General features: G+C 48.1%; 1 protein-coding gene and 1 long non-coding RNA gene across 3 annotated transcripts in view; one reads left to right on the top strand and one right to left on the bottom strand.

Moving 5' to 3' along the window:
• The window catches only part of PACRG (parkin coregulated), a 582,662-nt gene that overhangs the window by 20,215 nt on the left and 545,147 nt on the right, over positions 1-17,300 (bottom strand). The gene's annotated exons all lie outside the window — the stretch shown is intronic.
• On the top strand, positions 3,920-5,093 carry LOC112819644 (uncharacterized). Of its 2 annotated transcripts, XR_003206931.2 has the most exons (3): positions 3,951-4,123; positions 4,273-4,481; positions 4,573-5,093. It is a non-coding gene; the product is annotated as an uncharacterized lncRNA (long non-coding RNA). The 2 variants fall into 2 exon arrangements; XR_003206930.2 differs by having other exon boundaries at positions 3,920-4,123; positions 4,273-5,093.

The following is a 17,300-nucleotide window of genomic DNA, read 5'->3' as shown; positions in this document are numbered from 1 at the left end:
GCCACCGTGTGAGCACCTTGCAGAAGGGCTTCCCCTACTCCCGGCGGTGTGGAGTGTGAGGCTGGGAGCCTACCAGCTCTTCTCAACCAGCTAACTCTTGTCACCTGAGATCAGAGAGGTGACATGATTTTCTTCAGGTCACACAGCTTCTGATGGCCGATCCAGAGCCTTTAGAAGCCTCTGGTCTTCCTTCTACAAATGGAGCCTGCTCCTCTCATCTCACTGCTCCTGGCAGATGTTTCGAAATCAGCTGTGACCTTGGATCTCAATGGCACCAGATCAGGAATCAGTCCTCTGGGGAGGTAGGTTTTGTCAGCACTGCTGAACTGACCCACTCTTACGCAGCCTTGTGTGACAGAGGACTCAAACCCACACATCGGCTCCTGTCATCCCCTTGTTCAAAATTCTTCAGGCCCATCCCGGCTCATTCAAGCATCCCGTCCAGACACACACGTGCTGGTCTACCTAAAGTACTGACTTTAAACTTGTAGGGGAAAAACACCTTATCATTACTTTTTTTATTTTACTTATGAAGAGAAGGAAAATTGAAGATACTACAGGAGCTTTGGCTCTTTCCGGCCATTGCTTCCCGCCAGGGTGGACCGAGTGAGTTCTCCTCTAACACTAGGGCTGCTATAGGGGAAGTACAAGGAGCACAGAAACAGGCTGACTGCCTCCAGACTCCTTTCCCTCTCCTGTAAGGGCACGAGGCCATCCCGAATCAGCTAGAATTTCCCAGACACACTGTGTGACTTCCTGCCCCCATGTACTCTCCCTCCTGGCGCCCCAGCCCAGCGAGTCTCAGCTTGGGCACTACTGACATTTGGGGCTGGATAATTCTCTGTCGAGGGGGACTGTCTCATACAGCACAGCAGCATCCTCAGCTGGCCCTACCCGCTGGAGGACGCAACACCCCCACGTCATGACCATCAAAAACGTCTCGAGATCTTGCCAAATGGCCCCTGGGGAGCAAAATCACACCCAGTCCATAACCACTGCTCCACGAGAATAGGCTTCATGACACTTGTCTGTCGGCAAACCTACTCCTCTCTCATGCCTCAACCCAGACCTCAGGTCCACCGCGAAGCCTTCTGGACCTGTCCTAAGCAAGTTCTTTCCCTCTTGCTCGTTATCGGACCTTACAAATGCGCACCCCCATTTGGTGCTTATTCCATGGCTGTGAAATTGTCTGTCTTCCCTACCCCTCGACCTCTTGGAGTTTCTCGACCTCGAGGAGTTTATTAGACTGTGAATTCCTAGAGGTCAATGATGATCCCTCCAAATCTGTATTCTTAAATTCTCCGCCCTCAGCACAGTATCTCATCCACGGAAGGAGTTGAGGAAGTGTTGAGTGAATGCACAATCTGTCATTCCAGGCTGGTACGTTCTGGTGGTGACCCCTCAAAGACACATCCCAAATACCCTCTCCTCTAAGAACACTATGAAGCTCGGCCATTGGCATAATCTCAGCATCACTACATCACTTGATACCTGCTTGAAGAATAACTTTGCCAAAGGAATAGCCCAGATGTTAGTAATGGTCATAGTTTTAGTAGTAGAACAGGGATGGCCACCACCTGAGGGTCCTCTCCAGGTTCTGCCGGGTATTTTCACTCTAACTGCTGACCTTCATAACATTTCTGTCAGCTATGTCTTATTAGTCCCATTCTACAGGTGGGAAGAGTGAGGATCTGAGAGTTTAATTTGCAGATTCAGCATCCTGGTGGCCCTGGGATTAGATCCAAGGCATTTTGATTCCAAACACCAATCACTGCCCTGTCTTTGGTTTCCAGATTTTTATTGTGAAGGATGATTCTCAAAACGCCATCATTTAAAATCTGACCAGCCTCAGTGTACCCGATAAATGGGTTACTGAAGCCCTGCTGTGATCTGTGTCACATCTTATCATTGCAATGAACATCAAATTCTATCAAAATATGGAAAAAATCATTTTGATGCTGCATTTGCATATCCAAGGATTGGAGGATGGTTTGTATAATCAAATTATGTAGAGTTGTAAACAGGGAGCATCATTTAAATAGCTTACAAAATTACTTTGAAGATGCACATTAAAATCTAAAGAACCCAACGCCTCCAAGATCTTTACAAAAAGTTAAATGCTAATTGATTATGACAGCTTTGTCTTTATCACTGGCATCATTCTCCAGTCTACTGTGTCAATATCGCAGCTCAATGATCGCTCTACCCCCTATTCCTCTCCCGGCCACGTCTGTACCATGCTATAATCACAGATGGAATTTATGCACGACTGGCTTTTCCCCCCTCTCCCATAGTTGATCAAAAGGAGCAGCCTGGAAAAAAAAAAGAAACTAGAATTTGCTGAAATTCTGATTTCTTTCAGCAGTTTTATAGATTGTATGACTTATCTTTTATTGACTGTGCAAGATCTCTGGTCCCAGCATCTGTTTGTTGCATCTGTGGAGGAAGATAAATTCCCTTTTTTATGCCACTGAACCAAATTTAAGAGACAGACAACCAAACAGGTCTTAATAGAAAAGGAGCACAGCGTATTCCTCTTCCTCATCCTGGCTAGCCCCCGCCCAGTCTCCGGAAGGAGCAGAGGTGCCTCGCTAGCCGGCAGGGTCTACCAGCTTGGGGATGACAGCGTCGAAGACAACGGGCCAGTCGGGCTGGGGGTAGGTGCCTTCCCCAGACAGGGGCCCAGGGGCTGTTGGTCATGAGCACAACCTTTTGGGAGGCTGCTCTGTATACATTTAAAAAAAGAAACCTTGCACTTAATTTACAATTTCTCGGACTTAAAGAATTGTGCCTGGTCACCCAGAGACATGATTATACATCACGGAACTTAATTATAATAATGGCTCCGGTACTCCAACTTCTTTAAAACCTCAGCTGTTCGATTCAGCCTCTTCAGCTCCATAACTGTTTATAAGATTAATAGACTCTGATGCATAATTGACTCTCCCACCTCGAGAAGAAAAGAGAGAGCATCTGATCCCAGCTTTCACAAAAGTACCACCCCTATAGCGAGATGGCGAATGCATTCGTGGACGGGTCAAGGTGGGGAGGAGAGGAAGAGCCGGGGAGAGGGGTCTGCCTGGGAGAAGGTGCTCTGGGAGGGTCCACAGTGCTCTTTTTCCTAGAGGCTTGACTGGACACTGTGACAAATAGACGGCTGCAGAGCCCAGGGGACCAGATCCAGCTCGGCAGTGGGCAGCAAAGCCTGGGCTGCAAGCAGCAGCAAGAACTGGGGGTCCCAACAAGGAAGGAAGGAGCAGGAAAGGGAAGCGGGTTCACAGAGGAGGCTTCCAGTTTGTGTCCAAGTCAGAAGGATGCCTGGGGCTACTTGTTCCCTTTCTGGGGGTCACAGAATGTTGTAGCAGGACCTGCAGAAGGACCCCCTCGGGCAGGACATGGGAATCCTACTTTCAAAGCAAATATGAGCTGCAAAGGACGGTAGGGCCCGTCTTGCTAAGTGCCAACGAACTCGGAGCCAGGGTGCCGCTAGTGTGGACCCCGGAGAGTCAGGAAATGCTTCTGGACAGAGCTGAAGGTCAAAGGAAACAAAGGCCTTGGATGAGGGGATCGGATTGGGGAGGGGCTGGATCCGGGCTCAGAGGCAGGACAGCTGACCTGCCAGGGATGGGACCAAGGGGGCCCGGGCTGGACCGGGACAGGAGCAGCCAGGCCCTGGTTTGGGTCTCCGGGAGCGTGCTCAGAGTTGCAACTTCCTTCTGATCCCAGACAGAACTTGCAGCAAGCAGGGCCCAGCCGCTCAGTGGTGACTTGAATAAAGGAAGTCGCACTAAAAGATGGAAATGGGAAGCCGAATTTGAATTGCTAGCTTATCTTACTACTGCCCTTCTTGTCCGTGCCTCTCCTCTTTGCCTTATTTCAGGTTCCAGAAAGAGACCATGTGACTGGCAGTCTTACTGAAGGAAAAGGAAGGCAGGGAGGGAGGGAGGGAGACAAAAAACCAAAACCAAAACCGACGAAACAAAACAAAACACCACCACCAAACCCAGCCAGAGCACAGAATGAGGGGAGACTGAATCAGAGAGAGGGCCATTTTTCTCCTCTTGAAGGTGAGGGACCTTGCACTGTCGTCTGAGGAAAGCCTGGACTGCTCTTCCCTCCTCAGGTTTGGGCTCCTCTCTCTTTGCCTTAAATAACTGCCCGGTAGCCGGACACCCACGGCATCGGCTTCTTCCCCAGCCCCTGGGAGACCCAAAGTGGATTGCAAAGATAAGGCTTATCTCTGACTCAGTTTTCCTCTTAACTGACCCCCAGATGACCCCGGGATGAGGAAGGAAGAGCAAGCTCACAGTAACGCGGCCATCACTCCCACGTGTGCTCGCGGGGGAACCTGGCGCAAAGGGTTAAAGCCGTATCGTGGACTTGTAAGCTTCGCTGTTGTGTGGACGTGACCTCACTCTTCCGTTCACCTCTAGGAGACACAGCATGCTTTTCAAAGGGTTTTTTACCGCATCGGTTGAGAGGTACCTGTGTACTTTCACAGTTAGATCCTTAGCATAAAGACCCCCTCCCCGCCTTGGAAACCCTACATTTAATCTCTCCTGTCACTTTCAGGGATAGAGAAGCAGGGCCCAGCAGAGAATGACCAGCATCAGTTTATTGACGTCTAAGAACTATTAACCTTTTGCAGAGAAGGGAAAAACCCCTCCGTGTATCTAGGGCCTCCTGGGTGCTAATTTGACATGGCAATGAGATAAAAGTTGGGCTCGGGCTGCTATCAACCTCAGCGGATCGGAATGCCGTCTACTTAGCATAGGAGTCAAACAATTCCCTGGCAATAGATTGCTTTCCACTTGTAGGTCTACTAAATAAATAGAAAAGTAATTAACAGTGCACTATGGCAGATGTATCAGGGGGAATTTCATTAGAGCAGAAGAACTGAGCCATTTCGTATCCCACCGTCCGAGGAAGCTTCCCTGCCGTCTCTAGGATGGATGTGTGATTTCTGCTTCTCTTCAAAAAATGGAAATTTCTAAATCTCCTATGATCTCTTCACATTGATCAATGGGAAAAGAAAAAGAAGCCCGTTAAGTGCCTGAAATCAGTCCACAAATAAAGAATTCCTCTCATTTTTCTATTAAATTATTTTGTTCCTGAAACCCATGGATGGTCATCTCTCTTTTGTGGGGGTATCTTTTTTTCTTTTCTTTTCAGTTTGCTCAATTATTAAATATCTGAATTTTGAAATGCTCACTGAATGTCTCATTATTATTATTCCTCCTTCCCTTTGGAAAATAAGTGGCTTTCAGTCATTTATAACAGCAGGAAGAAATGAAATTTCATAGGAAGGAAATTTATGCTGTTGGAAAAAGAAAAAGACGTTGAAGGCATTTATTTTTAACCGGCTTTTAAAAAATATATTTGAAAGTACTAAATTCAATTTCACATGTCCAGAATGGCATAACCTAATTTTAGCATATTAATTAACAATAAAAGTAGTGTTTTGCCTCATACAAAGAAATGAAATAATTAACTTACTGAGGAAATGGGGTCATATGATTTTACTTTGGGAGGGTAATGAATGACACTGAATAACGTTAGCAGAAAGGTTTTTTGCAGAGCAGTTCTGGCCGTTGGAGCCTGCTTGGAATTCTTTGTGAAACACCCAACAGCCAACAGTTTCCTCCGTCTCCAAATGTTACCTGTCTGGACCCAGGCTGAGCTGTACACACTTCAGTGAGGCGGGCCGGGGTTCCTCAGAAGGAATGCTGGGGGCAGGCAAGCATTTGGCGACTTTCAAGGAGGACTTGAGTATCCAAATGTTCCCTGAGTCAATAAACACTAAGGTGCTTTGTGCTTGTAGAAGAAATTCCAGCGTTTTTGTATTTTACATATTTGGACCTTTGAACTTGGCATATTTTGTCACACTTCACATAGCTTCATTCCCTTGGGGGAAAAGAACCCTAGTCTTTCAAGTGGTTATTATAAAGCTAGGCGCATAAATATGCATGAGAGGTCATTATTACCGCAGATGATACTTAAAAGGTTCAAGTGTCTCTTATTAAGATTTTTCAACTTGTTCAGTGACAGAAATCAAAGTCTCCAGCTTTTGGTTGCTGAACTTTGCCTTTGATTGTTCTTTCAAAATTTTCAAGAAAACGGTTTCAGAGCCCTGACTGGCACTCATTCGTTCATTCATTCATTCATTTGACAGATATTTAATGAGATAGTTAGTGCCCTGTGTCCATGTTTTATGCAGAACTCCATATTTAAAACATGCTAAGCTGGGTTTCTGAAGGTTCAGGCACAGAATTTCTAGATTTTGGAGCTGGAACTAAGGCCCCGAGAGGCTCAGTGCCTTGTGCCATGTCATGTTGCATCATACAATCAAGAGACTGGAAATCAGATCTGACCCCCAGACTCCAGAGCCCAAAGTAGAGAATCATCCTGGGAACCATGATAACGAAGAATTGCATTTTGACACATTCCTTACTTCTAGAACTTGATATTTCGGTGGAGAAATATTATATAGTGTTATCATAACCTTAAAAGCTCTTAAACATGACATTCCCATTCAGAATTAACTTCAGTTCAACCCTGTGCTTGTAGCAGATTCCCACTTGGAGAGGATAAAATGTTCATCTCCAGGATTAATTACCCATGCAGTCCCATTCTCCATGGGGAAAGGTGAAAAGGCAAAGGACACAAAAGGGAGCTGGAGAGAGGAAACCTTTCGCTCCCACCAGCAGCCTTGGCTTTTCCTTCTCTGTGGGTGGAAATATTGCTCAAGTAGTCCATGGGGGTCTGATGACTATTTTTAGTCCCAAATTAACAAAGAAAACGCCATTTACAAACGGTTTACAGAAGCAGTGCTTTCTTAAAACTTTGCTCCCGGGCTCTTCCCCCATGTCTGATTTACAGGCCAAATCTTTGGATAGGGAAGCAGGTGCAATCCAAGGGTGAGAGAGGCGAGCTCGCTTCCGTATGGATTCGCGACGTGACAGAAGCACCTACATGATGTCACCCTAGGCTTTCCCTGAATCCTAAGGTTGATCTTGCTGAATCCTAAGGTTGAAGTTGCAGTAAAAGATAGTTGTGTGAAAGCTGGAGGCAAGCCCTTTCAACTTCAGGGTGAGCGGACAGTGAGTGCACACCCCAGCCACAGAGCTCCCCGCCACCGCCCCACCGGGGAGGAACATTGCCTCTGCCACCTAACTCCGGAAAGCTTTCCAAAGTTGGACTCCCCGCGCTCTCGCCTGTAGTTACCCAAAGCCTGCACATTCCAATATTGTTGTCTGTCCTACCCGTCACTAGCCAGTCATGTAGCCATGGGGATCCGTGCAAGGAGTGTGCACCCTGAGGCCCATTTGGGACTGAATCTCCGCTCCTCTGTGCAGAGCTCCGTGCAGGGGCTGTGGGAACCGGGACAAGCAAGCCAACTTGTCGGAGGCTCGGTTCCCTCAAATCCAGAGCTGGTGGTCTCCTCCTCACCTTGGTTCCCAGGATGATTCAGGCTAGAGGAGATGATGCGGTATGTTGGCTCCTGGAAGGTGCCCAGCCAAGGCCCATCTCTATGCTCAGCCTTCTAAAGACCCACCGAAGGGAAGAAGTCTTCTGCGTGTTTGCACTTGGTCATCCCCAAACACCCAAGAACCATTTCTCTTATTTGCAAGGCATTTCTGTACATCCTTTTATTGTTTTGTTGTTTTCTTCTAATGTTTTATTGTTTCATTATTTTAAGATTTATTAAAGCTGCCAATTTTTATAATAAAATTTCTGTTTGTACTGTTTTCTTCCTCCTACGTGGTGATTTGAGTTCCAAAAGGACATGCTTTTTCTTTTTCAACTTCCTTATCAATTCATTTTTTTAAGATTTATTTATTTATTCATTAGAGAGAGAGAGATCACAAGCAGGGGGTGGGGCAGAGGGAGAAGGAGAAGCAGACTCCCTGCTGAGCAAGGAACCTGACACAGGGCTCCATCCAGGACCCTGAGATCATGACCTGAGCCAAAGGCAGACGCTTAACCAACTGAGCCCCCAGGCGTCCCTCAGTTCATTATTTCATCCACCATAGAAACTCGGGAAGTTTGCTAACAAACAGAATGATCAAAAATGTCCCAAAGCCAGGCTTTTTCTTTCATTTTAAATTACTCACACAGTCTTCCCCAAGCCCCAGAATGGCAGAGGGTCAGGTGAGATCTGTCCCGTCTACACCTGGGTGGGTGGGCCACAAGAATAACCAATGCTAGAGACCCCAGAGACACAGGAACGACCAAGGAAACGACTCTGGCCAGACTCCTACCACGTGGATTTTCACTGTACTCTGGGCTGGCCCTAACCCTTTTGGAAAATAATTTCACAGTTCCCTGGTAACTTCCAGAAACTTTCAGAAAGTGCATACTTCCTGTTGGTGGTTCTGCACGTAGGTACTTTCATCTGAATGTTTGGCTCAGAATCTTGGTCCAGGTGTTGACCTCACACCTTTCACAAACGGCTTGCAAACACGCAGGTAGGTGTCTATCAGTGTCAGACTGGGTGAGTCTCACCCTGGACGTACATTTATTTATTCCCACATTTTACAGACTGAACGTTTTCTCATCTGCCCACCCTCACATTCTCCCGTTAGTTTTGAGTTATTCATTCAGCCGACATCTGCCGAGTTCCTCTGAGGCGCCAGGCTCTGGGCTAAACCCGCTTGCCTCTCGGCTCGTTCGCTAATTCTCAGCTTCCCGTCTTCCTTTTCATCCCTCAGGAGTGCTCCTTGTTCCTGAGCCCTGCGGTGCCCACACAGAATATAATATCCCATGACAGGATGTCTTTCCATGTGCAAACCAAAATAGCACTCGCCTCCGTGGGGCTGTATGCCTTTCTAAACTCGTACAGACATAGTGTCTAGCCTCACCTCTCACATGTTGTGGTCGCTTTGTGGCACGCATTGTGCAGTACTGTTATAGATCTAAGTTGACTTTTTTGGCTCCTTTATTTGTAAGCTTTGAATCCACTCATAGTTTTCCTCCTCACCACTATTTGAACTGCGTCCCTGGTGGGAAGTCAGATGCTCGTGTTTTGCAATCCATTTTCCTTCTGCTAACAAAGATGTTAAAGAAACTATACCGAGGCTTGGAAAGGGGGCCCTATTACATCCTAGGGAGGAAACAGTTTAGGTAGTCTCATTTTAAATAATGGGATCTCTTCTTAGAAAATGTAGAGCTGGATGAGGCCTGAGAAATCTCCTGGTCCACTCCCTTCCTTTTGTGGATGGAAAAATCGAGATTCAGAGCAGCCAAGTAACTCACCCGGGGTCCTCTAGACAGTGTGTACCTGAGTCAGGATTGGCATCCTGGCCTCCTGGCTCAATTTTAAGATTATCTTTTTTTTTAATTAAAAATGTATGTATAAAAGAAAGAATAAAAGCAATTTCTAGTGTCATGTCAATTTCCAGGGCTCTGTGGCACGCCCACGGGCTCCTTCTTCCCGGGGATCGCAAATCTCTGATTAGCACTCTTTACTTCCTTAGGGACCTCTGAACCCCAGGTCTCTCTTCCCGGCATTTGCCTGTCCCCTACAATCACGGCATATCAGTGTTACTTTGTCATCGGTGGCCACCCCACTAATGTGGCCTGCCCGCCTGTTTGAAACCTTCTCTTGATTAGGGATTATGTTTTATTTTTGGACAACTCTTATTGTTCAAAAGTTTTCCTTCTACTCAAACAGATTCTGCCTTCCCTTTGCTGCCTTCACCGGGTCCATTTTGCTCTGCGCCCTTCAGAGGGAATTGGCTGGTAAGCCCGCAGTGCCCTGGGGCCTAAGGAAAGGTGGGAGCTGGTCTTTGGGGGTCTCCCCGGCCCATCCCCCTCCTGCTCCTTGATCACAGCTCTCCTGGTCCCCTGACCTCCCGCGGTTTGGTTCCTCATCCTATTTGCACTTTTCACTGAAGCTTTGTCATTAACAACCCAGTGGGACCGTCCTTCCAGCTTTTCCTTAAAGCTTTCTCTAGGGCGTGACCTCGAGCAATTCCCTCCAGGGTCCTGGATCTGGACTGTGCTGTTTGTAGCCCCCGAGTCGGGAGGCCTATGCCTCCTGCCCTATGCTTGTGCAGCCCCATTGGTTAGGGCATGATCTTCAGACTCCTAGTTCTTAGTTCTTCTGTCTGGAGTGGCACATGGTACATCTAATCCCTGCTAGTATTTTAAGAGTGTGATCTTATCCCTCTTGCATGATTCTGCTCCCCCTCCCATGCCCTGTTTTAAGGGATGGATATAAATGCATCTGCAGACATGGTGTCTGACCTGTACATAGACTGGGGGACATTTTCCTGCCTTGACGACCATATTCTATTTTCACCAGTGCAGACTCTCTCCATCGGTCTTGTTTCCCAGCACGGCCACATCCCAAGCTTGTGGTCAGCCAAATATGTCCTCTCCTTTCCCCTCTCATGTGAATTGCTGGTGAGCCTGTTCTCTGTTAGTCTCTACTTACGTCACTTATTTATTTTCAAACTCTCGTGTGTACTGGAAATTCATATTTTTACTAGGATTCCTTATTCTAGCTGGTTGATATTTTTATAAGTCCCAATTCTTTCATGTGCCTTTACATTTCCCCCAAGATTTTACTGCGAGTATTAATACATGAGTATTTTGTGCTTCAAAGGCATAGATAAAAATATGGAGTCCTGAAACAGCTTTGCATGTGCACTGGGGTCAAGCAAATGAGTAAATGGATGGTGGATGGTGGCAGAAAGAAGGAAGTTAAGGATACGCAAGGGGAGAAAGCCACTAGGTAAGAGTCCAGGACATCAGTTAGCTTAAGAGAGAGGCAGATAAAAATAACCACCGATACATGTGTACATGAATTCGCATGCAAACACATATTTCCCAGCTCTGTCCACTGAATGGGCCCAGAAACGGAGACATTCCAGTAGCATCAAACACACCCAGGGCCCAGATCTTGGTTTCTAAAGGCAACTCTTCCAATAAAGGGAACCAGGGCCTCTTGGAGAAATGGCTCATTCTGAGACTGGATCAGGAAAAACACATGATGAGCCTGGAGCATCTCATCGTAGCAGAAAGTGAAGACGTGTTCAGATAACATAACGATGGAGGGATATCGAAGGGACTCAAGAGCCAACCCAAAGAAGCTCTCAGCGGCCGAAGCTGTAATGATTGGAGCAAAAAAGGAAATAACGTAGCACTGTGTTAAGGCTCAAAGTCTAAAATAAATCTATATGAGTCCATGTTGACATAAACAAATGCCTGAATAAGTACCTAAATGGGAGCCAAGGGACAAATAATTCCTTATAGAAGAACTCCAAATAATTTACATAGGTACTCCTCCACCTTAACCCTCTGCCCTCGAGTATGGCTGGACTTGGTGACCTGCTTCCGAGTAGAATATGAATAGAGCCTGGGAGAGGGGGAAAGTAACTATCTACTGGACAAATCTGTTAACCACGGCCTTGGTCAGGTGACCACGGTTGATGACGTCATTGATGTCATGTAGACAGTGTGCATCTGATAAGATAGGATGAGATGACCTTGTATCTCTGTGGTCCTCCCTCCCCTCAGAACCCAGCAACTGCAATCTATTCACGAGAAAGAAATCAGAACGAAACAAAAATTGAGGGACATTCTACAACATAGCTGGTCAGTAGTCCTCAAAACCATCATGCCACCCGAAACTAGACTGGGAACGGTCCCAAAGCAGAAGAGACTAAGGAATCGTGACAACAAAAGATTCTATCTTTGCAACTTTTCTGCATATCGAAAATTATCCCCCCCCCAAATTACTAAAACATAAAAGAAGGGAAAATCCATAGGTTTAAAAATAATGTTCAATTGACAAGAGCAAGAAATCTGTGATATTCTACAGCGACCCCTGCCAGCCAGTATCAGTCCAATAAATCATTCCACTGAGTCTCCCTCTGCAGGGGCTGGTGGCCTCCAGGGGTACTTCTCCTGGTTGTTGATGCTGGGTCTTTAGCCCCAGTGTCTTTTCTACAAGAGTATGTGGGTCTACCTAGTTCCAGAAACTTGCCCTTCTAAGGCTGTTGTTTTCCACTGTGCTCATCAGATCAAATCCAGCTGTTCTCCTTCTTCTCCTACTTTTTCTTCTCCTCCTGCTTTACTTCTTCTTCCTCCTTCTCCTTCTTTTGGTAGGAAATCTGTACTTGGGAATCCACCAGTATCTAAAGCTAGCCGTATCTAGATGCAAGATCCTCATTAATTTCCGCTCATGCTATAACCTTTCCTTGTTTCTCCACAATCACATTCCTATCACCCTGGTCGTGAGTAACTTCTGGGTTGTCTGTGAGTTCTCTCTCCCCTGTCTCCCAGATTCAGCCCATCTCTGCCCCGGGAGTGTCGCTGCTTTCCACCACCTCGCCCCGTCTCCCGCGCACAATCCCCGGAACCTCTGTCAACAGGCCCCTCCAGCCTCCCTATTCTGCATCCACAGAACTTTCCCGGCTAAGGGGCCATTTTTCTTGGAAGCTCAGTGTTTCCCGGGTCCTTTCAAGTGAAACCTACGACTCTTAATTATGATCTTCACAGCCCCCCCCAGGTGTTCCCTCCTCCCTAATATCCAAACGAAAGTGTGACCTAGCTCTTGTGCGTCGCGCCCCAGATCTGTCCCTTCCTTGGGGCTCCGCCACTCTGTCCTCCCAGCTTGTCCCGGGCAGTATGTCCTTGGCGTGCCTGCCTCCCTCCTGGACACCAACCCACATTCCTCCCACACCTCCCACACCCCTTCAAGGAGCTTTTGAATCGAATTCCTCCAGGACTCCAAGTCGCTCCAGCAATTTCGGTGACTCCTTGACATTTATGAGCAGCTATAAAGAATATATATATCCTCCTGTTTCTGTAAGTCTTGTTTTCTGGACTTTATTTGAACGTAAGCCTTTTTGGGTTCAGACTCTGCGTCCTTTAAGAATTTATTTTCTTATGGACATGGAGTTTGGTAAAGTGGTATTTGAACAACTCTTTCCCCTGTATTTGTAACTTAGTAACGTGTTGTCTGAACGCGACGAGTGTCCAAGAAAACACAGGGCCGGTCGGCTTCGCTCGTTTCTCTTCACACGGGGAACCGTCGGCAGCGCAGGCCCACCTCTGGCGGGACCCCCCTGCTCCCACCGTGAGGGGGCCTGTCCAGCACCGCGGGCTCGAGGTCTAATCCCCCAGCCCAAGACTTACCCACGTCGGCTGAACTAACGGTGCAAACACAGATCCGTGAGGCCCCTCTTGCTGAGGAAGCCTAAGACGCAGTGTATCCACCTGCTCCCCGATCTGCCCTCTGTAAGGCGATCAGAACAGCTTTTAAGTTTCCCGAGCGCAGTTTGTACTCGGAAAGCCCAGCCCCCACTTCAAAACCTCCTCTTCTCCACTCGCAGGCTCGACAGAAAACTCTCCCAGGGTCTCCCCTTCCTTCCCGACCACCGCGCGGTCGCGGCGCTCAGCGAGCGCGGCCCAAGCGCGGCGCCTGTCCGTTTCTCTGCGGTGCCCAGGGGGGCCGCTCTCAGGAGCTGCCACTTGCCTTCCTTCAGTGTGGCCACCGGACGCCCGCTCCTGCCGTTCTCTTTCCTTCGGAGCGTTCCTGTGAAAACAGGACATATTTCTCAATCTTCCGCCTGCGACCTGAGCCTACGACGCAGGCCAGGATTGGGGGAGGGGAAGACAGGGTTAAAGCCACCCCAGCCTTCGCTGAGGTGCTGTCGGGGTGGCCCTGGTGTCCCGTGTGTGTGAGAGAGACCGTGTACGTGTGAGTGGTGTGTCGGGATTTGTGTGCATGAGCGGGTGTCTGCGCGTGAGAGCGTAAGTAGGTGTGTTTGCTTGTGAGACGGCGTGTGTAGAGAATCAGTCACCAGCTCCGGGGAGGTGCCACCGCCAGCCTCTGCGGGGAGCAGAGGAGGTGGCCGAGGAGGGCCACTGCCCTGCCACAGACCCGACCCGCACTGGGTCCCGGCAGGAACTAGAGCCTGCGCCAGCTCTGGCCCTTGCAGTGGTTAGGAATCCGTGCTCCGCACGGCCTCCCGTACTGGGCCACTCTCCCTCCCACCTCCGGCATGGCCTCCCCACCCCGCCAGGAGCCCCCACTTTCTCGACTTTCTTTTTTTTTTCTTTTTTAAAGATTTTATGATTCATTTGACAGAAAGAGACACACAGCGAGAGAGGGAACACAAGCAGGGGGAGCGGGAGAGGGAGAAGCAGGCCTCCCGCCCGAGCAGAGAGCCCGACGTGGGGCTCGATCCCAGGACCCTGGCATCATGACCTGAGCCGAGCTTAACGACTGAGCCACCCAGGCGCCCCCTCACTTTCTCGACTTTCTCATTTGACTTCCTCATTCGTGAGATGCTGACAATACCAACCACCAAAGGAGGACACCCTACGGGTGACACAAAATGCAGGGGCCGTTGCTGGTGAAAAGTAATGTAACAGCCAGTGTCTGTCCACAGGGCCCTGCGGCAGACAGAAGCTCCGATGCAACATACGTGATGGCAAAATATGGCCTGTTTCTATGTTCCTTTGAAATTGAGCAGATAAACAGAGAAAGGCAAACAATGTCGTTTTTCACTTTCTGCTCCTTCATGGGCTCTCCGGGTGTGCTTGTAAGTTTCCGTCTCACGGAGCTGATTGGGTTCCCTGTGGTAGTATATTGCTTTGATCGCCCTCTGGATGTCTGGACTTATCGGCTCTGAATTGATCTATTGATTTAATAAAAGTCATTTATCATTGTCACTGGGTCAGGTTAAAGCGCTCATCTCCAGTTTGGCAAACTTCATCAATAATAGGTGTTTTCTGGTTCTCTTGGGTGACTAATTTCCATGGCATAATCACAGGAAACCTGGATCACTGTCACCATCCCGGTCTCTCTGCTCATAATTAATGACCCCATTGGCTGGATCCTGTCCACCTGGGCTCTTTATTATTTGGGAATGGCTGGCAACTCCACATCTTATCTTCGGCATGATTTCTCCAGCTGCACCTCATGGAAGGAGAGGTGTGCGGGGCTGGGTGTCAGCAGGCGGTGTCCGTGCAGAGCAGAGCGGTGGGGAAGGCTTGGGCTGAAATTCCATGCCTGAAGCTCCTTCCATTCCCTCAGCCCCGAATGCCTAGCTGGGCAGGCCTCCTGCTGATGCCCGGCGCACTGTTGAGAAACAGTGGAAATGAGGTCATCAGCTCGTGGAGATTCACTTCCTCTGGATGTTTGTAGCCAAGCAGGAAAAGAAAAGAAAAAAAAGAAAGAAAGAAAGAAAGGCTGACTGTCCAGCCCAAGTACCTCCAAAGGCCTTCATGATTTTTATTCTTTCTAACAAAGTCTAGACCACATACACCACACGCAGATGCGAGCTCGCACCGAGCAGCACACATGTGTGCGCACACCAGCCCTATGACACGGGCTTCCCCACCTCCACCCTCTACCCCTCTACCCAGCACGGACCCCGTTGTCTGCCCACGTTTCCGGGAGTGCGTGGCCATGAGGCAGAATGCATCAGGTCTGTCAGAACTTTCAGGAGTCACAGTGCTGTCCACAGCTCCTGCCAGGGGCTGGTCAGTCTGGGAGCTTCCATGCCAACTCTGCATGTACTTTGGGGAACTGAAAGTCAGCCTCCCAAAATCAAAAAAGGAAATGAATCTAGCTGGCTGTGTTCCCTTCTTGACCCCTTCATCCATGGGTGTGCTCCCCGCTTTGGGCACTGTCTAGACCCTTCCGTGTTGCTGCAAGACAATTTATCCTGTGTCGGCTCCTGTTTTCTGCAAGTCAGATCTGTGTCTGAGAACCACAGGGAGGAAACAAGAGCGAGTATCTGATTTTCCTCTTTGTCTCCCAGCATTGAATAGCACCAGTCGAAAGAAAGAACAGCGTTTCCTTTATCATGACTTTTTGAGGGCAAAAACATCTCCTGGAGACACTTCCTCAAAAGCGACACCTCCACTCCTGAAATACTGACCAACGGGAATCCCAGTTAAAGCTCCTGGTGCCCTAAAAGATCCTGTACTGACATCTTACATTTTTTCCCTGCTCACAATTTTAGTCTTCTGCATGTAAAAGAAGGCTACTTCTCTTAATAATTAATTATGATAGCTATTTAAAGCATTTGTAGTTATAATGAGAAACCTCAGCCTTATCACTCTTTACCAAAGAGAGCTCCATTATTATAAATTTTGATTCCCACTGGTCTGAAAGAAACTTAAAGAAAAACTAATGAAATGTTCTCAGCCTGTATTTAAGCTCCATAACAATTTTTCACATGAAAAAAAAATCCCCTAATAATTATATAGAGAGTTGTTACTATTTCCCACCCTCACATTCCCAAAATTCCTATGCAAATTACGTGAGATGGGCCCTGCACATTCTTACAGTCACACGGGGCGTGTGCAGAGGCAGAATCAAAGATGCAGGCTTCATTGTGAAGCTCGTTGCTACTGGACTCAGTCAAGACCTTGCTCCATTTCTTGCTTCTGATATTCAGCCCATTGTCATGTTTCCAACAGCAGGATGTGCATCTCCCACCGTCTCCACCCACAAACCCTTGAGCTCTTCAGAAAGGAAAGTACAGGCTGAGAGTCATTATCAAAGATGTTTAGAAAGGCTCAGAAATTCTGGTCTCCTTAGATCTTTTTGCCTGGGTTTTGGCACCATTTTTTGGCGTGTGACTGTGCTCTACGCAGAGGTTATGATAGAAAAGTAAAGCAAAGAGGTGACCTGAAGTTTGTTTACTTTAATTAGAAACAGATTCTTCATTTTCCAAGGCTTTGCCACAACAATGAATTTACTAGTATATAATTAACTCTAATGTGCTTCGGATTTGATTTGCAAAAATCCTTTCGACGTTGATACTTCTAGGGAAAGTGAAGTACAGGACCCCAGCCTGACCATGGGTTTTGATTCCAATGTTCCCCTTGGGGTCCAGGGCCCACTGACACAAATGATGCCCTTTGTGAATTTCCTGGGGAGCACTGAGGGGTCGTGACGGAAGAGGGGCCCACAGTTACAGTGGCACCCGGCTTCTCTTCCTGGGGTGCAGAACTCAGCAGCAGGTTCACGCCTGGAGGTGGGGATATGGGTATATGAGAAGAGGTGAGGTGCCGGCCGGTCTCTTCCCGGGCTCCCTGAGTGACGTCCTTCCTCCCTGAAACATCTCTGCAAATCTTAGCTCAACAGATGCTCAGTTGGGATGTGACCATGGAGGTGGTCGGGTCCCCTGGGGTGGTCGGTGGCAAACCAGAAATAGATAGCCTTTTGCTATGGCAGGGGACACGTATGTTTATTTCTAAGGCAGTTGTCATCTTGAAGGTTCACGGAGAAGCCGGCAGCACGCTAGGAAGGGTGCAGGAGTTGCGTGGGG

This window comes from Callorhinus ursinus, unplaced genomic scaffold, assembly GCF_003265705.2.
Source record: "Callorhinus ursinus isolate GAN/ISIS: 27379988/994484 unplaced genomic scaffold, GSC_fseal_2.0 scaffold6, whole genome shotgun sequence".
Lineage (NCBI taxonomy): Eukaryota > Metazoa > Chordata > Mammalia > Carnivora > Otariidae > Callorhinus > Callorhinus ursinus.
The sequence above is the reverse complement of the archived record's forward strand: the minus strand, read 5'-3'. Positions and strand labels throughout refer to the sequence as shown.